This window comes from Varanus komodoensis, unplaced genomic scaffold, assembly GCF_004798865.1.
Source record: "Varanus komodoensis strain SLA01 unplaced genomic scaffold, ASM479886v1 scaffold1, whole genome shotgun sequence".
NCBI classification, from domain to species: domain Eukaryota; kingdom Metazoa; phylum Chordata; class Lepidosauria; order Squamata; family Varanidae; genus Varanus; species Varanus komodoensis.
Window position 1 is genome coordinate 35,909,509 of NW_025335268.1, and position 23,152 is coordinate 35,932,660.

Consider the following 23,152-nt stretch of genomic DNA (forward strand, 5'->3'; position numbering starts at 1 on the left):
CAGACTAAGATCCATAGGCACAATAGGCAGATGCCAAGGACCACTGATTAGACCTCTGGTGGTGATGCCTGTTATGAACTAGTCTCTTCCCTCCTTCCCTTGGGTTCTAAAACTCAAGACAAGTTCTGTTATTGAAACACCACCACTAAGAGAAAGGTTTAACTCTAAATAGACTTTCATCAAAGCTGGAAGTAGCCTCTGCTCATGTAAAAATTTGAATCTAAACTGGAAACTTCTGCTTGGTCCCTCCCATTCTGTAAGGCTGCTGGCTCCATCCTCAGGAGGGATCTCAAAATTGAAGAATAGGATAGGGAAAACAATGGAGCCCTCCAGCTGAGCAGGTCATCTCTTCCAATGCCTCTTTACTGAGTCAAGGACTGGGTCCTGCACCTGCTCCCCCTCCCCTCTCTTCCAAAACAGATTGGTTCTCATGCTCAGCCTGAGAAACTTCACTAAGCAACCTTGAGGGCACTTCAAAGGGTTCAGCACCCCTTGGTCCTGCCCGCCTTCATAACCTGACAATGACTCAAGAGATGGCCTACTTTCTACAGTGCACATGAGAGTTTCACAGATGTGTGCACCAAACCAGAAAGCTGAGGGTCTTGTCCTAGAGAGTTCACTGGAAAGATAGAACACGATGCAGGAATGCACCATTAAAACTTGACTTAGCCCTACCATTACACTGCAACTCATCTCAAAGATATAAATACAACTCACTAAATTCAGACCAAGCTACATTGTTATGCATATTCATCACTGTGATATTTTTTCAAACAATCCATCACTAACTAAAGTATATAAATTATAAAAATACAGTACTCAGTTGCATTTTCTCACACAAACACACATATCCTAGGAAAACATACTAACCAGATGAAAGTTATACTCTCTTGAGCAAGTGTATTTATTGTCACATGCCCCATTCTACCAATTCATAGCCTGACCAAGATAAACTGTATGGTTTATCGGCACAGTCATGCTACTGGATGTCTACCTGTACAACAGGACTTCCCTTTATTTTGCTTTTCCCTTTGTGCCAGTCAAATCTCCTCTGAAGATTAAGGTATGAGGATGGGGGTATAAGGGAGGGTGGAAGTTCAAGGGAAAGAAGAAATCCATCTACTACTGTTTTCTGTTCCTTTGGCAGATAGGTATCACTGGATAGAACCCTATCTGGTCATCATATAAATTTGGAGGCTATACAACATTTCTCTTGAAATTTTTAATAGAAACAGTCACTTGGGGTTTGGGAAGTTCATCTTGAAATATTAAATTGAAATTTATCTTCCTTGTGCTCTTCTCTTTACCTAAACTTCTGGTCTTTACAGAATAATGTAGAAAATTTCGAAGTACCACTTTCTTATCCTGCATGCCATACATTTGTTCTAAAATTGCTTTAGATATGTGGGTCAGTGAGGATCAGCCATTTGCCAGCTATTTCTTATGCTGTTGGATAAACCTATGATTCCTATTGAGCAAATCACAACAAAAACAAAGAAGAAAAGAAATCTGTTTTTAATGAAATGCATACAAGTTGACGCTTTACAGTGCCACTGGAAGTGCAGGCAGAGGTTAAAGTAACATTTAAACCCAATTACGTACATTTATCACACCCGATGGCCAAAACAATCCTACAGGCTAAGACAAGCAGACTACACAGCTTAATACCGTTGGCTTTCAACTTATTAACATTAATATTTTTACATAGTAGTAACTCATTTCTGTCATCTTGCCATATTTTGGCATACTTTAAATTTCTCTAGCTTGCGCTTTCTTCAGCTTCTGCATTCAGCTCCCCTTTCTAATGTACTTTAAAACAAAACATGTATTTACCTAATTCTAAAAAAAAATTTGGAATAATCACACTTAGGTGTTATTTCATTTCATAAATAAAAGGCCTTCTCCATAGGAGAAAAGATTTCTTTTGGGAATATATGAAAGACTGCCTTTTCAGTAATAGCACTGAAGGTCTGGAACACCCAGACTGAGACCCTGTTTGCATGTAATAGTGCAAATCAAGGGTTAAGATTTTCCAGGATTATGTGCTGCCAACATTCTGTTTTGGGTATTTGCAGGAAGTACCACCATTTTATCAGAAAGTACTACTATGCATCAAATAAAGGCAGAAGCACAGATTCCTACTATTTGCTCCATACTTAATAATGAGTGGAGCTAATGCTGCACAACCCTATTTCTTTTTATGCCCAACAAGGGCTCTCTCACCTAACAGTGCCATGTTGCTCTCTAAGACAGAAATTCAAGGTCCAATATAACAGGGACAGCAGCTTTTGCTAAAGAGGTCACTGCCTTCAGGAAAAACCACATTGACATTGAATAATGCAGCAGTTGCAAGTGGCTTGTGGGGGATGCAACTTGCTGCCAAACTGGACACTGCCTGGCAACAAGCTCCATCCATGGTAGCATGAAAATACCACAGGAAACTGCACTGTTTATATATTTTAATTTGGGGGTGTTGAGGGACATATTAGAAAAACACAACCATACTGACTTTGGCATTCACACTGGAAAGGACATGTATAAAAATACATCCACTCTATTTTATAAAGTTATATATTAGCACACAGAAAAATGTATGCTGGTCATATATCCTCTGCATTTATGGCAAATTATTAATCAAGTCCCACCTGAAACAATTTGTTAAATTGATTTTAATCACTGGGCCTCTCATGTGAAGCTTTGTATAATCAGCATTTCATTTACAAAATTAATTGCCTGATTGATTCTCAAGAGGCAGTAGCTGTCATTACACTGCTGTCATAACTTTTGAGAAGGGGTGTCACAGCATGGAATTCTGACAGTATGAAAAGCACTGCTATTTAAAACTGAGGGTGGGGGTGAAAACAAATGCAGTGACTTCACCAAGTAGTTTTTTTCAGGCTGAAAGTTTTGCGTTTTTTTTTTTTTTTAAGTCCTGACAGTTTTAGTCAGACCTGTGACTCTCATCTTCCACTCACTGAATTAATTTACAAATCTACTATTCAGCATTTCTTACTGTGAATCAGTGTCAATTTAAGTCAATTATACCATGGCTTTTCTGGCTGAGTATAATGAGGTTGTTGGTAGATCAGGGGGTCACTTGATCAGAGGTCAGTATTAAGGGTGCTTGTTTTGCAGATTATTTTTAAAGCTTCAATAGTTCTGTAACTTTTTATATTGATAATCGACTGACACAGATTTTCATTTCCTTTATATATGTGAACTTCTTTCTACTTTATGATGGTTTGTTTATGTTGTGTGTTGTTTAATTCCAATGAATTGAAATAATTATTTTGGGGAAGTCACAGTCAAAAAACAGATTCCAAGAATCACAGCTCTTGGACAGTAGGGGCTCAATATGTAGTCCCAGACTAAAAGCCAAAGACAGACAAGGATTCTGTTCTGCAACTAGGCCGCTGTCTTTTGGATTAAAAGAGGAAAAACAATGCTGTCTCCTTGCTTCCTGTTGCATTATACTCACTCATATTCCACAACATTCTAGGGAGAAGGGAACAGGCTTTTTAGAAGCTTTCACTATAATATATGAAAACAGCATTAAAGATGTCCCTCAGTATTTACACCTTTCAACCTTTGCCAAGTGTGCCTGACTAATTTCTACATTTTTCAGATGCACTCTAGCTACTCTACTGAGCAGAAGAAATCTAAACTCCTTGAACATGCACTATTAGATTGCTAATTAATAACTTCCCCTGAAGCATCTAAAGGCTTTCTAAGCTCAATGACCAAGAAGTGATGTTTGCTGGAGGGAATTTACACGTTTTGCCAGGCTGCTTGCAGAGTTTGTAATCTCTGGCTGAACATAAGACCTTTGGAATCAAAGTCTGGCAGCTATTTTCTATGAATTTCATATACTTGGTCTTGTATGTGCATTACCTAATATTACAGCTAACAGACCTTCTCTAAGAACAACTCTTCCAATTTTCCCTTCCTTAAAACAAGGATTAATTCCACAGGTCTGAACTGTCCTTTTGGGAGATGTGTTAGTTCCCAATCTGCAAACCAGTTCTGCCACTAAGAATTGAATGGCAATGAGATTGACTAGTTTATGAATCACAGATTTTAATAATGTAGTTTTTGCTTTTATGCCAGTGAAATTTTAGAACCAAAACAATATGCTAGTTCTACTATTTGTATCCATAGGGCTATCCTACCATAATTCTCAAAAAGCTGATTAAGGGAAATATATTTCAAATATTCCAAAAATAACAAGCACAGACACAAAGTATTATTCCCATCACAATTTAAACCAAAAATGGAAAAGGCATGCACTTTTGAAAAATCATTTATCTAGACAAGTGTCCAAATGGTAGCGTGTAGACAATCAGGTAAATGAGGGTTTTCTAACACTAGATATAGAAGCATATTATTAATAAAGAAGTGAAAGATGAAGCACTAGTTAAATCTTTTCACTGCACTTGAGGAAACATTAGCAAACTGATTTAGGCTTAAAGAAAGCTTCATCTGCTATCAGATCTTTTGTATAATGTAAGTCAGTCCGAAGTATCACTTTACAATACTGATTAGGTCTTACTAAAATCTTGTTTCTTAAATTGCTTTTCTTAGACATGTATAACTGCTAATTTGTTTCCTAATAAATCATGTATCATCTGGAAAGACTATATCACAACAATGAAATAACCCTCTGGAGAATACATTTCATCTGGATTTTAGAATTAAAAAGATCAATACTATACAGTTGTAAATTTCCCATCAAATAGGAAAGAAAAGCATGTTTTCTAGCAATAGACGTCCAGTGAAAAACAATTATAGCTTCCAGTATGCTCAACATGCAGAGTAAAGAATGTATCAAACATAGCGGATAATTTTAAGGATATGCAAAATCAATGATCCAGTCACAATTTCTGCTGTACAATTATGCACATTAAAAAGCATCATCATCATTAAATGTGTAAATTGTTATTTAAAGAGACAGAAATGAAAACAATGCAAACTTAAGAGAGATGTCAAATGTACAGTATCCAGTGATGCATCATCCCTTTTAAAAAAAGCACAACACATCAAAGACTCAAAATGTCTTCAAAGCTCTGTGAAGGCTATAGCAACACTACAGCTTACTTTCAGCAGAAGAGAAAAGGTTCTACTTTATAAAGTGACAAATGATTAATACACTGTTCTCATGGCAATAAGGGTGCTGAATACATGTTAAGTGATTTATATTCATGTAGCCCCTGAGGACTTGTTCTGCAGCCATTTTGCCACTTGGAGTCCCCTCCATTTCCCCGCTGTCTGGATCCCAGTGATAGCATGGAACACCATCCTGTCCTGCTCTCTTTGTGAGGCTCAGGAAGAGAGCAGGTTGGGCTGGCAACCTCGCAAGACCCTGCCACAGCATGCCCCAGTCGTCAGCAGGGCATATTGGGGAGAGTTCATTAGTTCAAGCACAAGAGGCTCAGCATGCCTATTCCAAGAAGGAAAAAGTGGCTGGGGAGGGGGTCTCATGGGAGGTTTCTGGAAAGAAGAAACAGGGCCACCCATTGTGCTTGAGCTGTGGTTGGAGGAGAAACAGAATCCATTGTGCAGCCCCGGGTTCCATGTCAAAGTTTTTATGTGGCCCTTGAGGTACAAAAAGTTGAACTACCCTAGGTACTCTAGAAATGAATGTTACAGAAACTTTGAAAGTAGATTATTCTCCTCTCACCCTACATAAGAGTGCCATATCTGGCTGTAATTCTAAACACACTTATTAAGCCAATATTGAGAAACCTCTGACTGTTCCAATCTGGCTTTCTGGGATTATGGAAATGGTGGCGTCCCCTACTACTGGGCCCAACTCCCTTCCTCTAAAATACATTTAAAGCTGTATCTTGGTTCAGTTTTCCACCTACTGTAAAAAGTCACAACACTTCTTCTAAAGCTTAGTTATTGCCAATATGACCTGTAAACTAAGATATTCTGGGGGTTTTGTATTTTTGGTCCCACAATTTTTGCATTTGGCTCCACCCAGTAGTGAAATTTTCAATAACTTTTCTAAAAGTGAATTTGGCCCACATGGTGAAAGGGGTTTTCTGCCCCTGTAAAAGAGAGGAAGCCCCACTCAAATAAGCATGCAAAGAATTGTGCTGTAATTATGTGCATGTGAGTAAAGCTAAAAGGTGCATTATCATCAATGTTGTGGGTCACCAGCAAAGCACCAAATGAACAACAAAAACAGAAAAATGTGCAGTTTTAAGCATTCATTGTTCAGGATAATAGGAATAAATTTGATGTCGACAGTATTTCATATACACATTCCTCAGAAGAATGCAATTAGAACAGTGCAGGTAAAGATAATTATATTTCTGGGAGGCAAGAAAATGAAGAATTTAAAGTCTACAAATAACTTTAATTCTGTCCTACACAACTGAAACAGTATGACCTGAAGAAAGCACAATCAAGTTAAGTCTTCTCATGCTTAGTCTTCTTTTATACATAGGTTATTACACTGTTAGAACCTAGAGGGAAGCAACTTTTAATCAGGAATGCAATTACTTATTTAATCTGCAATTACCCCCTTAGCAATAACCCACAGGGTTATATAGAAAGACTGGACTGATCAGAATTGTAATAAAGTATCTGCAAACCCAGAATACTAGAAAAGATAGATTGGACACTTGGAGAGTAGTGAACAAGGTATCCAAAGAAATGGCTTAAGTGACGTAATGATGTAGGCATTGAAAAGGGTATGAAAAACCTCAGGAAGATTTTTCTTTGCTGAGAATGAAGAATTTGAGAACATTATTTCTAATGCTATACTCCTCTTAAGTTATTTCTGGATGGGTTCATATGTTACTTGAATGACTGTTTTGTTTTAAAGACCCAGTTCAGATGCATCACTACAGTAGTAGTGCTAAACATTTTTACTCCTTAAGGCTAGAAGTGAATGACAGGTGGTAGATTAGAGGACACACTCACATTCAGATACAGATGTGCACAAAACAACAAAGATGCACAGTAACTCCACTCCAGTCTCAGCATACAGGAAGCTGAAGATCTCATTTAACACCCTCCCCCCATGACTGCTGCTGTTAACAGTTTTGCCCAATAAATCACCTGGATGAGAGGGAAATGCAGTATCTGAATAGGGAAGAAAGTACATAGGGATGATTTCAAATGCAACCCTCTTTAGTTAATTTGTGTCTCACACAGCCAGCAGAAAAACTGTTTCATGGGCTGGGTGTATCTTGATTATGACATGGAGAGCAATGCATGGCAAGCATCAACCCTGCATGGCAACCTCTCCATCGTAATGGTAGCAACTCAAGCCACACGTGTAATAGATTGACAGGATCAATCCTAGAGGGGGGAAAACACCAACCAAGGGAAGTAAACACAGGTGCAAACTAAGATTAAAATTTTATCAGCAGTATTCATAAGGGGAAAATTTCCCTGACTCAGTCCACCTATCTTCCCTTCCCTTCCCCTTCCCCTTCCCCCCCTTCTTTTAGTACACTGACAATTTTAAAAAACAACAACAGTACAATAAAACCAGATGAAATCTCAGGTACATAAGGCATACTTAGAAATATTACTAAGGGTGTGAGAGTTTCCTATCATGCTATTCAGTATAAAAGAAACTGAGGAGAGCACCTAAGCCCCATCCCTCAGCATTGCATAGTCACCTGTACACAGAGAGGGACCACAGGCTCTATTGAGCTCTACAACATTCAGAACTGCTTCTCCTATATAGATCTGCACAGAGACCATGAACTGAGAACCTGAGACAGAACTCAGACTTACAGTGGCCAGTAACTCACCTGAGAGCCGACCAAAGCTATACATGCAACATAACAGAGGAACATAGGAGTTTTTCATATAAACATCTGAATTAACTGCAGACTGATGCAGCAGAGAATTATGATGACAGTTGGGAATGCCTCAAAGAAAAATGAGAAAGTCACACATGCAACTGAATGGAGGGGATAAGGGATTTCTCTTTTCTTACACTTCAACCATCTACAGTGGTACCTTGACTCACGAATTTAATCTGTTCCAGGACTCTCGTAGTGGCCCAAATTGGTCACGAGTCAAGTCAAATTTCCCTATAAGCTTCAATGTAAATAAGGTTAATCTGTTCTGTAACTAATTTAACCACAAAAATTTGACACAAAGTGACAAAGAACAACAAAGATCACGGCTATCTCCCCACCCCAAGCATGAGCAGGGCCATCTCCCCCCGCCCCATAGCATGACCGTGATCATGCCTGTCATCCCTGCACGAGTAGGGCCATAGAGAGCCGATCATGGGTGTGCTCAGGGGGGAGACAGGCACAGTCACAGGTGCACTCAGGAGAGACGGGCATGATCGCAGGCAAGCTGGGGGGAGACGTCACCCATGCAGAGTTCGCGACCTGAGGCAAAATTTTTCAGAAATTTTTATTTGCGACCTGATTTGGTCATGAACTGAGGCATTCATTAGCCGAGGCACCACTGTAAACTGGAAGAGAAGGGATGCTTTAAAAATGCCTTTGAAACAAATCACCTCACTGTTGTAAATGGGATGGTGTAACTCAGTGTCCTGCAATAGCAAGGGGTTGGACCTGATGACCTTCTGGCCCCTTCCAACTCTACTATTCTATGATTCTATGTGCAACTCTGTATGATTTCAGAATGACAGTTGTGAAGAGCTGAGCCTCTTGTATCCTTAGAGGCTCTCCGTACAATTAAGAACCCTGGAAAATCAGGGTTCTTAATCATGCAGCGTGCCTTCCTAGATACAGCTCTCCTGTTCAGACTGTTGTTTTCCACACATATGTAAACAGTGGATAAAACAGTGGAGAGGGCTAACACTGAAACACTCCCTCTCCTCATGTATTGATTGAACATGCTAAGAAGAACATGTAAACAGTCTTAATATACCAGCTGCATCCAGACCATCTTCTGAATCATGGTTTGGAAATAAACAATAGTCTTGACTGCTTCCTCCTTCCCTTGATACTTAATACAGTACTTCCAGGTCAAATCCAAACATCAGTAGCTGTTACATTCAAACCAACAAACATGGGGTTTAGTAATACCTTCAACAGGGGATGTTTTGTGATCCTTTTATGGAGGAAGGAGGTGTTGTACAAATATAGTTCAGATGTAAGGATGAACAATAGTTAAATTCTATCAGGAAGTAATGTAATAAGTCATGTGTATGTCCGGGTGATGCAGCGGCTGTCCTTAACTTGTGCCAGGCCAAGGTAATGGGCTGGATGAGGGCCAATAAATTGAGGCTTAATCCAGACAAGATAGAGGTCCTGTTGGTAGGTGGCTCAGCCTTCCAGGTAAGTGATTTTAGCCCTATCCTGGATGGGGCTGCAGTCCCCCTAAAGGATAGGGTCCGCAGTTTGGGAGTGCTCCTCGACCCAGAGTCCCTGGAGTACCAGGTGGCAGCAGTGGGGAGGAGCACTTTCCTTCAGCTTTGGCTGATCCACCAACTGTGTCCTTACCTGGATGAGCATCGCCTTGCAACGGTGACCCATGTTCTGGTAACTTCCTGTTTGTGGTGTTTGTTTTATTCTACTCATTTTTTATAAGCCGTCCTAAGACGTTTGTAGTGGATGGGTTAGAAAAGCTTTAAACAAACAAACAAACAAACAAACAAACAAATGTGCAATGGGAGGATGAGTTATTTATGCCCATTGCTAAGTACTCCAGACCATAATTTGAACAATCAGCCTTATTAAGCTGAGACATTTGTCCCAATTAGTATCAATAAGAAGTGAGGGTTTATTTATCTGTATCAGGGATGCAAATCTGTTTTGGTCCCAGGGGCTGGATTCCTTCCTGGAACATCCTCTCAAACCACCCCCACTTGCATCATCAGTTCCTAGCTCAGAAGGCAGTACTTTATATAGCTCTAAAATGGGGCTTTGTAGGAGGGGATTCTGGCATGGCAAAAGAGCTGGTAGACAGGGGAAAACTTCTGCAGGGATACAGTCAGCCTATGGGCCTAAGAAACACATTCAACTGAGTTCAGTGGGAGTTAACATCAAATATTTTATTTATTTATTTAGTTAAAACATTTCTAAATAGACACACAAAGGTGTATGCTGTGACTAGGAACTGAACACAATTGCTTAAAATAGTTTGCCAGTCATAGAGATAAATGGATGCCAAAAAGATATAATTTCATGAAGAACCTCAGTATTCTTTAAAATGTTTTTGACTTTTTTATTTAAAGGAGAATTCACTTATACTAGATTTTCTATGGCCGTTTTTCTTTGCTTATGGACCACCCAGTCTTGAACTATTTTTCTGATAAAGCCATAATACACTAACACTTTGAGCACAACTGTGACATCTCCCATGTTAGTTTAAGTCCTTATAGTATAAAGAAAAGTTGTGAGAAAGCAGATATAATGCAGGAGATAGGTGCTGTTTACACATTTATCTGTTAGGCTCACACCTTTCTGAATGCATTGCCAGCTACTTTAAACAGCAAGTGTTGAAATAATTTGGCATCTCTCCATCTGACAATTTGATTCACACCTCATTTGCTACTGAAGTTAAAACATTTCAGACAACCTTGAGAAATCACCCCTTCTATCTAGAAAAATGCATATTTTTATAATAATGCTAAAGGTCTCAGCAAAAGCTATAAACACAAATCTTTCAGAAATCAGTTCTTTCAAATATGTTATCTGAAGTGGCATTACACCACTTACATTTGTGTGCACATGGACTCTCTCTCTCTCTCTCTCTCTCTCTCTCTCTCTCTCTCTCTCACACACACACACACACACACACACACACACACACAGGCTTCAGCACTGCTTCAGAGGTTGATGCTTTAACATATAAGCAAGTTCTTAAATATCACACTTCATGCTGACATCATTTAAAATGGGAATGGTAAATCGTTGTGTTGAAACTAGAAATATAAAATACTCTGATAGCTTTAGGATCTAAGGCTACAAGTCAATTGGGATGGAGTAAGGTTTTCAAATAAATGCACAGAGGAGTAGATTATAAATTCACTGAGCATACTTTTAGGAAGCAAGTTCTGTTGACATAAATGGAACTTATTTCGATGTAATGGTGCTCTAAACTCGATTTTAGTGTCATTCCACAAAAGGGGCTCTTAGCCCCTTTTTCAGCTTGTTTCCTCTATCCATATGAGGACAACATCTATGATCAGGGATCTATGCCAATGTAACATGCTGACAATAACATGCAATGTAAAAGCTGTGACATATTAGTACTGAACTATTACATATTCTGTAAGCACATGTATATGTGGTGGGGATGTATATAATACACAGAAAACTGTAGCTAAATTAAGTATACACCTTAACATTGCCCTTACTATTTCAGCAGCAACAGTTTCTACTAATGTATTTTTAAAATCTGGTACTCATTTACAGATTAGTCCTGGCAGACCCAGGTCAAAACAACACAAACCATGGTGTTTCACAGCACTTCAACCCATTCAAATATACAGCCTCTATCTGGACAATATTGGTCCTGGGTCAACTAAAAGCAACTGATGTGTAAGCATGAGTTACTTTCACATGATGTATTCAATCATGCTAAGAATTGCTTCTTCCTTATGCACATAAATATTTTGATGTGCTATTTATTTATTTATTTATTTATTTAAAACATTTCTATGCCGCCCCCATCGCAACAAAGCCTCAGGGCAGCTCACAAAAAATACAGAAAAACATACATAAACAATAACAATATAACAATTTAAAAGAAAAAAAAAACATTTAAAACCCCTGGTGCATGCTCGGCTAATTTTAAAATCCTAATAAATACAATAATTTAGCAATTAAAATAAGTTTTAAATAAAAAGGTCTTAGCCTGGCACCGAAAAACAAATAATGACGGCGCCAGGCGGACTTCTCTGGGGAGCGCATTCAGCACTGCTTCAGAGGTTCCACTGCTATACAGTGGAATGCTTAATAAATAGCAAGTCTAAATTAGGGGCACAAGCATGAAGAAAAAATTATGTACCCAAAGCATTCCTTTTGTCATTTACACAATACAGGTCTAGTCAAACCACTTGATGACTTTTGCTATTGTAACCAACAATGGGAATTCCATAAATCAGGGACAGGGAACTTCCAGCCTGCAGGCCTAATTCAACCATAAAGCTTTTCTAGACAGCTTATAGCTTCCCAACCCTTGGCCCAGCCCCAACTACCACCATGCAGTTCATCCAAGGTTCCCTTGGACACCACCTACCTTCATCTCATAGCTGTTTTCTCTTTCATGGTTCTCTCACAATGAAATTTAAATATAAGGACACAGAGTTGGAGAGACAAATTTGGATAAAATCTGTATGTGGGCTTTATTTCCCCTCAGTTCCCCCTTCTTCCAATTCTGCGCTTCTTTTGGTTTGTGGAATTTGCTCACTGCTTCCCCAGTCCCCTTTTCTCCAAAATTTATAAATTGGGGGTGGCAGGCATAGTTTGAGTGTAGTTTGGCCCCATGCAATTTTGGTTTGGCCCCACTCATCCAGATTACCCCTGAGTGAATGTGCCCCTTTCTTCCCCCTTGCCATAAATTAAGAGTGTCCTGATACTGTTACAATACTGGTCACTGGATAAATATACTGCACCCTAACAGAGACAACTTGTTTGTCTATGGTAGTTATACAAGAATATCGTGAATGGGAAATTTATATCATCACTATCATCATCTCCAAAGGAATTTCAGTGTTTTAAACTTGGAATTAATATTGATGACATCCAGATTAAGTGTGATTATTCACACTTAACTTGGCCAGAAATAAAGGGCTGCAGCAAGCTCCTGACAGCAACAGTCCAGAGAGGGTAAAACACAGGTATAAAATAGAATAATTTTAAATAAAACACCAAAATATTTAAAATTAAAATTCTTCCACAACATCTTTACAAATAGCATACCTTTTCTCAGTGCTGAGAAATGTTCTGCTGGTTTTTAATAGGGTTTCATATATTACACTGTGGCAATTAGCATTCATATATCTGAATACACTCCTGCGACATTTCTGCAGCTAGAAACCTTCAAGATTCAGTCTGCAGTTCTTATGAATCAATACAACCTTGTCCCTTGTATTAAAAGGTGTCTGAAAGGTGTCTTATGCAGAAAGTCTGAATACTGAACTAAAAAAAAACTCAAACATATTCAAGATTCTTCACATGTTCCCAAGCACAGTCTCTCAAAGTGAGTTTCAGACACTTGCTACCGGACTTCTCAACAGGGGGTAGCACTCTGATATCTCAAAAGCATTTTAAAAGAGGGGAGGAGCAGGAACAGAGCCAGGCAAGCAGCAAAGGAGGATAGATATTGAAATATATGGAAATGTCTTAATATCTCTGGCTTTGCTGCTTTATTTGGAACCAGCCTTGTAGGTCTGCGGCACTCTCATCAGCCAGCTGTATTTTTCCTAAAAAGAATGATCTAAAAATATAAAAACTCCAAATGATCATTTATGTCTTTTAACCAAGTGTTACAAAAATAACAGCACACTCCATTTTGATGTTTAAGCACATGTGCTCTTCTTCTTCTCTATAAGAATTCAAGTAAATTTGGACCTGTATAAATTAAAGGTGGTGTGCTTTTAATTAATTCAAGCTAACCCACTGTGTTAAGAGACGAGCAGAGGGCAAGACAACTCTTTAGTACAGATAGCAAATGTTAAGATGAAAAACACACCTTGAACAGCTGATTTCTAAAAATAAATGGGGATGTCCAAATGCATTTGAAGATCAAAAAGGAACTTACAATAGAGTTTGTAAAAATGCAGCAGGCAGAAATTTCTTCTCAGGTGCATTTTAAGAGGTGATATTCTACAAATAAATGTTATTGAGAAAAATGAATGTATACAGCTAAAACAGAGAATTAAATTTGACTACTTTGATATGCTCACGAGTTCAGACCCTGCAAACATGCCACTCAGCAAAAAAAGAAATCCCAAAAAGGCACTAAAAGTATAATTTTCCCCTGACAGCAATCCAGCTGACCATGCAAGAAACAGAGAGACTGGCTGTATTTTTAATCAAGCCTTCTCTGCAAAGGTGGCCAAGGAGAACAAATGTAAGAAAGAGATTGGGGTCAAGACCCCAACTCAGCTTCTACCAAGTTAATGATTACTGTAAAGCAGGTATGGGGAACTGGTTTGGGGACCAGGGGCCAAATTACCTTCTCAGACCTGACACAGGCCAGCTAATATCAGAAGGCAGGAGTCTACCAGTAACATACGGATTCCCTGTGAGATATCAGGTCCCTGGCCAAAGCACTTTCTGGAGTTCCAGCTAGAAAATCCAACTTAAACAAGGCTCAGATAGAATAAAGCCCACCAACTGGCAACTTTGCTCCACACTCACATTCCTGTTTTTCAGAACATATCGTAAGCCAATCCAGTCCCCTTTACTTCTACATGTAAGGTTCTCTATCTCTGCTTTATAAACATGTGCTAGAATCCTTGTACAGGCACTGATTATAATCCAACAGAACAAATATTGATATAATTTCAATTATCTCAAGAGTGTAACCAGTCCTTCTATATTACCTGCCCGCTAGTAAAACCATCCCTGGCCAATCCTTACTATTTCATTCTCAAACTTTGTTCTGTCAATTCACCTTTGTATCTTCTCAACTATAAGAACAGCACAGGGATCATGTCACAATTTTCTTTAAAATAATGAATGCTCTATTTGTTCTATATTAATTAAAGTCATAAAGCTCTGCCTACTGAACTTCTGAGGATGTAAAGTGGTTATGGAGGGCATAGGAGAAAATGGAGCTCTAGCTATAGCTTTTCCTTACAAGATTATAGTCATTACTGTAGCCATTTTCATAGAAATTTGACCAAAAGATTCTTGAAGGGAGCTCCCAGATAGAAATGGGTAGGAAATTCATTGAGTTTGCTTTTCTTAATGCTGGATTACATGTTTTATATAAGATCCACAAACTTGATTCCAACACAGACAAAGCACAATTTGTTTCTCATGCTTTCAATGCATTTCACAAAATATATTCAACCACATACAAGAATTTGGAGTACACATACAAAAAGTATATGACTTTCTAAAATGCACACAAACATACTTTATTTAATGGATTCACATGAACAAAAACATTTCCGTTTGAAAAAGAGTAAAAATGCACACATTTAAGAAATGCATACAATTATATATACAAATTTCTGTGCAGAGTGAGCGTGGCAGTGGAAAAACAAGAACTTCAACAAGACAGTCTGACAAGTTCAACCCTATCTCTGAATGGCCAAGTATAAAGAAAAGAAAGTCATCCACCTAGTCTTTTCTGCACTGTACTAGTTGAATGGTATCAAGTTTTTTTATGACCCACCTAATGCACAAACTGTGAAGCAGCTGCCCTATCCCTGGATGCTGCTGATCCTTTCCTAGAGATGCCCTTGCCATGCCATGAATCATTAAGTACAGTATTTTCCTTTAGGCAGGGTTGTATCTTGCTGAATTCCTTGCATGTCTCTCAAAATCTACTCTAGCAGGGCTCTCCAGATCATATGTGGAGGGACACAAGAGAGCAAAGGGGAGGATAGGAATGGAAAGTATTGTTGTACAAGCAGGAGTCTATTCATATGACAGCAGATGTCAGCCAGAGTGACTAACAGTATGTTCGCATGCATATGGGCAGCTGATTTGCAACTGTAGGGAATGCTAGATAAGATGGAAGTTTGGTCTGATCTAGCATGACTTTTCTTATGTTCTCAGGTCTTCTCAAAAACAATTTTGTGGATTTCAATGGGACTTACTCTGAAGTAAGGGAATGCAGACTTGCAGACTAACTTTATATATTTATTTCAGTTATACATCATTTTTTCTCCAAAGAAGTAGAGCTCTTGTATCCTCATAGCACTTTTGTGAGGTCTAGAGACAGCAAGTGGCCCAAGACCATACCAAGTCTGGCTGAATGGGGATGTGACATTAGCTCTCCCAGTCCTAGATCAACATTCTAATTAATAGATCACACTGCATGTAAAGTCTCAATTATCTTAAAATGACTTTATTAGCAAGCAAAAATATGTGGGTGGTAACACAAAGTATTAAAGTTTACTCCAAAACATTTTAATATATTTGCATACTACAGTAATGTTTTCCTTTAGTCAGCCAAAAAGCTTTTAAAAATCTGTTTCTAGTAACAGCCACAACTGATTAACAGGGTATTTCATTTGCACCCAATCACACTGTGCAAATTATATTTTTTTCCCTGAAAAGTATCCACTGAATTCATGCAAGTGCTTCTTCAAGACTAGTTGCCTTTATCCTGTTAAAATACATTTTAAAATGTATATTTAAAATTGATATTTTATTTTTATTTTTAATGAATACACCAGATTTGCTAAAGGCTTTAATAAGATCCACAGTCATACAAAGAGAAGAAAAGCTTCACTTATTATTATACAAAGAAACAGGCAGAAACAGGCCTCAGTAAAAGTACAATTGAACAACAAGCAGCCAGAGACACAAATAAAATACCCTCTCAAACTTCTCTCTTTACATTTCTTTTTCACAGCATCCAAATCAGCAGCTTATCTTTGTCAGTGAATTATTCTTTCCTCTGCCAGGCAGGAGAGCTACTTGTCTGTGTATACTGCCTGCGTGTTATCTATATATGCATTCCATTTGAATCCAATTTCCTTGCATTACCTCTGCCCAGGTCAGGGATGAATGGCTGTCAAATTCCCTCAGGAATAAAAAGAAAAACCCTTTCTTCCTGAGGCAGCAAGTTTCAATTCACAGAGCACATGGCTAATCTACATATGTGAAGGTCACGGCACTTCAGTCAAGGAGGTTAAGAATGGAACAGCTCACGTAAGGGGCTGTCTTAAACATCTTGGCATGGCGCCCAACAACTGAGATTGTTGAAAAGCAATAGATAGCTTCTGGCAGCACCAAGGGTAAAAATATTTTGATCATGTGATGCCATGGAAGCAAACCACTTTGCTCCATGTGAGAAACTTTTACAGATGCTAATACATACCATATTTTGAATTAAGGCCAGGCACCAGTCTTTTTTTTCCCTTTCTTTCTTCCTCGTGCTGTGTAACTGAGCCCAGAGAAAAATAGAAACACTAACATGATGTTTGCTGAGGCTGGTTATTTCCTAAGTTTAAAAAAAACTTACAGCAAACCCAAGGATATAAATAACAGTTCACTATAAACATCATAGCAAATCTCACTCTAACAGAACACAAACAATGCAAACTGCTTGTGCTACTGAAGTCAATTGCTTATCTTCATTTATTAGGAAAACTGCAAAATAAAATTAACTCTGTTCACCACAATAATTTCTCATTGTGTGAATTCCACTGAAGTTCTCAGCTCTAATGCTGAACACATTTTATTTTCATACTGTTAACACTTGCTAAATGGCAATTTCACATACAAATTAGTCTCCATACCCTGCTGCTTCCATACTATATAAGTGGTCACTCTAGGAGTTTATTCTCCTTACTAACACTGGAAACATCCATGTGTTTGGTTGTCCAGTGCCTAAAACTTTGATGCGGCATAGGAATTTTAAATATTTTTATACCATACCACCGCTTGTAGGAGTTGTTCATGCTGCTAAGTAAGGCAGAATAAATATGACAACACAGGTCCAAAAATAAATGCCAGTATTTCTGAGGAATACACTGAATAAAGCATATCACTAAAGTATTTTAAAGTGAAATTTAAATATATGAATTGTACAAATCTTGGCACATCAAACTTCCTTTATTCAATTTAAAATTAACAGACAACTACATTTTCTTAGGTTTCGGTTATAAATAAAGAAGTTATAAATCTATTCTACCTAAGCAAACTTTTTCATAAGAAATAAAGAGTAACAAGTCATTTGTAAGCAAGAATAATTTTTATTTTTACTTTTAGCATTAAGCACAAACTTATCAGAAACCATGTTATTAACCAAACACTGCAGGTACATTATTCTTGCATTGCAATCACATATCTAAGATTAGGAACGTTATGCCAAACAGTGACTTATCCTAAAAATACCACCTTCTTGTAAGCCCATTTTCTCACTTCTTCTTATATGTATCATGCTTATCCTATCTCACTGTACTCAAAAATATTATCCTAGTAGTATAAGCAAGGAGAAAAACAAACACAATTTTGAAGTAACAGTATCAAGCTCTTGTGCTTCATTTTAACCCTACCTTTTAAATGTTATGTGGTGAAGGGCTACATAACATATGATCCACAAAGCCAAATGCTGCTTACCATTGTACATTATGATCTGGCATTCTTTTTTAGTAGGTGGAAGAAAGAAAAAATAGATTGGGCATCATACATGGCTGATGGGTTGCACCTGCCTGTCAGGTCACACCCCACAGAAACAGTCTATAAATTGAAACAGATCCATAGACCTGGGAAACTCTTTTTGGGAAAATTAAAAAAAAACACCCCCAAACAATGACAGAGCCATATCTATGCCTTTCAGAATAGATAGATTAGGGTGTACATGCTTCCTGGGTTCCCCACAAGCTCTCAAACTAAACTTCTCTTTAAATTCTTTAGGCATAAAAGACTTTTTTTGATTTGGGAAAAAGCTTTTTACAAGCCAGTATTATGTACTTAACTTGAAAGTCAGTCCAGCTGTGTTCAGTGGGACATACTCCAGGTAGGATTGGAACCCATTTTGAATATATTTGCAAATTCACTGATTCATGAATATAATTCATACAGCTCTCATATTTCAGCATAAGTTAGGCAAAGGTTATTTACTTCTAAATAATAAAACCTGCCAAAACCTGAATTTTAATCAAATACTGTCTGCAATAAATATTGAACTGGACTACAAAAACACACTCTATAAAGTGGCTTGTTGGGCAGAGGTTTAATACTAGTTATTTTCAACACTCCAAGGATCATATCTAATTTTAAAGATCTTTTAAGATGTTCCTATTTCAGAAACCATTTTAAGATTATCATTCTTAGAAAACTGAAATTGTGATTTAGATTAACTATCAAGATAGAAACCCTAGTTGAAATGATAAATTATTACAAAATAATTTAACATTTTGTCTGTTAAAAGATGAGACTAAAGCCTGTTTCAACAAGGAAAAACCTAGCTGATTTACTTTTGCAAGCAGACTGTTGATGGCAAAATTAATAGTAAAAATGCTGGTCACAAAAAACTGGGAAAATGGGACAGGAACAATCTACTTAACAATGTACTGGTAGACCATTTTTAAGTTTTCTTGATTCTGAAGAAAATATTTCCAAAGGGAAAAACTCCAACTGAAAACACCTGTTTAAAGAGGTGTTTAAGTGTTTGTTGTTTGGAACAATTTTATTTTAAGGATTTCTATGCCACATTTCAAAACTAACACAGTTCTCCAAGTTCTCTATCACAGAGGACAACTAATACCTTAAAAACATTAAAGTCACATCCAAATTCCATAAAATATTCTTAATAGGAGAGCTGCACAATATGTCAAAATAATAAATATCAGCCTAAACCAATTGCAGAATATATGAAAATGTAACCAGTGGTAATAACAAAACATCACCCAAACCAAACTTAAATGGCTTAAACCCTGACACTGGCAGTAAAGACATCAGTGGCCATTACAATCAGTAAGATGTAGGTTTACCTATTGTGCAAAATATAGCTATTCATGATTTTCTTCTACAATTTATCTGTACACTAAAAAGAAAAAAAACCAGAACTGAGCAGCCTGTGTTACTATTACAAAATTCAGGCAAGGTGAATGGAGAAGGTATAAAAACATAGCACTGAAAAAGCACAGAATTTAACAGTATATGTCCAAACAGGGAAGAATTGTGGGTGTCCTTATAACTTTCTGATTCCTTATCAATCATTTAAAAAAATATATAATTCTTAGCTCTTCTGCATGAGGGTGGAATCAACCAAACTAAACGAAAATAGTACAGGGCACATGCTCCTTCACAACATATTTACCAAATATATAAAAGCCTGATTAGCAGTCTCAATCCTCAATCAATGTAATATGGTACTGCAGGGTCCCATATCTTTTATAGATTTCCATTTTGTTAACATAACCAGAAATATTCCATTTTGTCACTGACTCTGAAATAGCTCTACATATCAAACTGAAACATCAGATATGTCTGTGGAATCATGTTTTAGCAGTATTTTGTATTAGCTGGAATACTTGCACAGGTGTCACTGAAGGTGTAATAGTTAAAAAGCCATGTGAAAAATAAGCAACATTATTTCAAACTTGAGGGCTATCCAAGCTTACAGAACATATACCTACCTACACATGGCCAAGTTTTTGTCAATAGTAGTCAAAGGTTGTGTGCTGATAAAAAAAAACAGAGAACACTGAAAGAACCCTGAGCTTTATTAAATATCCCTGTCAATTCTCTTAATAATTAGATATCACCATCTGATGTAGTTGAATCTAATGAAGTGAACTCCAGTCCATGAAATGTTGTGCAATAACACATTAGTCAGTCTTTAAAATACTGATGACCCTCTGAAAGTTTTACATATGAACAGTATCTCTTTGATTTCAACATTTATTGAATTGGGCCCCAAGTAAAGCTCTGATTTATCTGCCTTGAAATGTTAACATAATGTCATGCTTTATGAAGCTCTGTGTGACACAGCTATTGGAATACCCTATTCTAAGCCCTTTTCTGCTGCCAAATTAAGGCTTCAGGAAACTGGAAGCATTTTAGCACATTCATCCTTTCTTCAACAGAACATGTGTATAATCCCTTCGTATGCCATGACTTGAATCACAGAAATAACTTGACACAGCACTTCTGCAACTTAAAATGATAAAATGGGGTGTAAAGCTTTGGATCAGGTTGTGAAGAAGCTTTTAGCTGTTAAAATTCAAGCAGAAATAAATTCTGTAAATGTATTTCATGATTTCATAAAGAGTGTTTCATTTTTAAAATTAAAGTTATTTTTGTAATTAAAATAGCAATACTGATAACTGGCTTATATAGATTGTCAGGACTCAAAATAAGTCTTTCTTAATGAGGAAATATTAGGAAACACAGGACAAGAGTCTACTCTTTAGAGGCCAAATTATGTTTCTCCCTTTTTTAAAAAATAAAAGGAATGTTAGCAAAGTAAACCTGAATTAATTCAGATACCATTCCTACCCTATTGGAAAAAAGCATTTAGGGCTATGTAAATAGCCCCAAAATTGAAAAATTCTGTTTTATCACACAACATAATAATCACAATGCTGAAACTTATTCCGATGGGTTAGCCTACTACTGCTAAACACTACTGGGAACTGAAATTCTCAAGCCTTGAGCAGGAACAGCAAGTGAAGGTACCAGTGCTTTACATATCCACAGAGAATCTTTAGTGCCTCCTAATAAACAGCACTTTGAAAACCATGCTGAAATGTAAAACAGTATTTAACAAGCTTGAGGGCAATTATATGAACCAACATACATATAATACTGCTATATAACTTGCAGCTGATTAACATTTCAGGTCACTCACACTGGATTTAATATGCTTAGTAAGCACAATGAATATGACTAAAAATATCCCAAGTGTCTGATCACCAAGGTACCTAAAAATCTGAAAATGCCCAGAAACTTGATCTCCCAGAGCTCAGGGTCTCGTCCCCTAAAAAAAAATGGGAATTTTCAGTCCTAGCAAAAAGAAACACACACAGCTAGCTGAATTTGATTTGATACAGCTAGCAGAATTTAACTTTACTCACATAAATTACTGCAGCATGCATAAACCTATCTAGTAAGAGCAATCTATAAGCTTTTGTGCATAGTCTGCCTTTCTAAATCTGATCTTATGCATAGTCAGAAGTGATGTACAAGAATAAAAAAGTCTGTAGTTGGCACTTGGAGACTAAATGTATAGCTGCTGCCCAAGCATAATACACACATTAAATGAATGTGTAGCACAGTCAAATGCTTAAAGCATAGAAGTTACACCCCGCCCCCCACCAGAGTACAAATACCAACTGGATAGGAAAGATCATTCTAAGCAGCACTCTAAATGCATTTTAGTACAGTACACAAGTATCTCAGGACAGAGCGTTGTATTTTTAATTAAGCATTCGTGCATCTTATGCATGAGTTTACCTATAGCTTTATTCAATTCAAATACATTAATTCTTTGATTTTTCATAAATAAAATAATCACAACTTTTATTTTTATCTCTAATACATGGTAAAATGTACTGTACCACTACTGTTACACCAGCTCTCTTGCATATGAAATCCTACTGAAAACTTAATATTCCATCAAGCTTAATCACACAAAAACAGTAGTGTACACTAACCCCCACAGTGTTAGTAATGCAATACAATAACAGATGTTATTAATTCTTGATAGCATTCATTTACACTGCATTTCTAGATGGGAAATTATGAACAAAAACTTAGTTCTGAAGAAAAATATATTGGAAAAGGAGCTGTTTTCTCCCATTATTATACTAACAATCTATAAGCATCTAGCTGACATTTATCAGAAAGCCTCCAGATAGTAAGTCCTGGTCCTACAGTCCTTACTTGAGACAAAGCTCAGACGAAAAGGGATCTAGGTGACATAAAGAGAGTTGCAGGTGGGAAAGCTTTTTTTTTTTTAAATACAGAAGCAATCTGCATAAAAAGAAGACCTATGCATTAACACCAAATTTAAAAAAAAAGAACAGCAGTTCCACTGATTGTTCTAATAATTAGCCAGAAGCCAGGGAGTTCGTGAAATAAATGAGAAAGGTAAACATGTACTATTGTAATTCATGATACCTACCATGTGAATGGTATCTACAGTGACCTGATTCACATGATCAAAACAAACCACTATGGCTTGTTTGAATGTACGAACTGTCCCTATATATATATATATGATACATGTGAACTATAATTTAAAATAAAGTAACTCCTAATAATTCCTAGTGTGCCTACTATAATGTCACAAAACTGGCAGTAATAAAACAATGGCTGTTGTAATTATGGTCCTCCCCCCCCCAATTGTACTATTATAGACCTTATTTGCAACCAAATTAAAGCTGCAAAGATGAAGCATGTACAGTTGTTCTGGACTTTGTGTTTTGTCTTTTTTTCTGCAGTAGGAGATCCTTTTGCAGCTGGTGAGTGCTATGGAAATAACAGCTACATGTTATTTAAATGGTTTTATAAAGCAAATGAGAAAGAATATCTTGCTGATTATGAAATCCAAGTCGCCC

General features: G+C 37.3%; 1 protein-coding gene across 15 annotated transcripts in view; it reads right to left on the reverse strand.

Annotated features, from left to right (window-relative positions):
* The window catches only part of ARID1B (AT-rich interaction domain 1B), a 496,963-nt gene that overhangs the window by 424,459 nt on the left and 49,352 nt on the right, over positions 1 to 23,152 (reverse strand). The window contains exon 1 of one of the 15 annotated variants that reach the window (XM_044422267.1): positions 16,626 to 16,972. The exons of 13 other annotated variants lie outside the window; for them this stretch is intronic. The gene's annotated coding sequence lies outside the window, so the exon portion shown is untranslated. Of the gene's footprint in view, positions 1 to 15,303; positions 16,165 to 16,625; positions 16,973 to 23,152 lie in introns of those variants that run through there. One more of the 15 variants, XM_044422276.1, reaches the window with a different exon arrangement.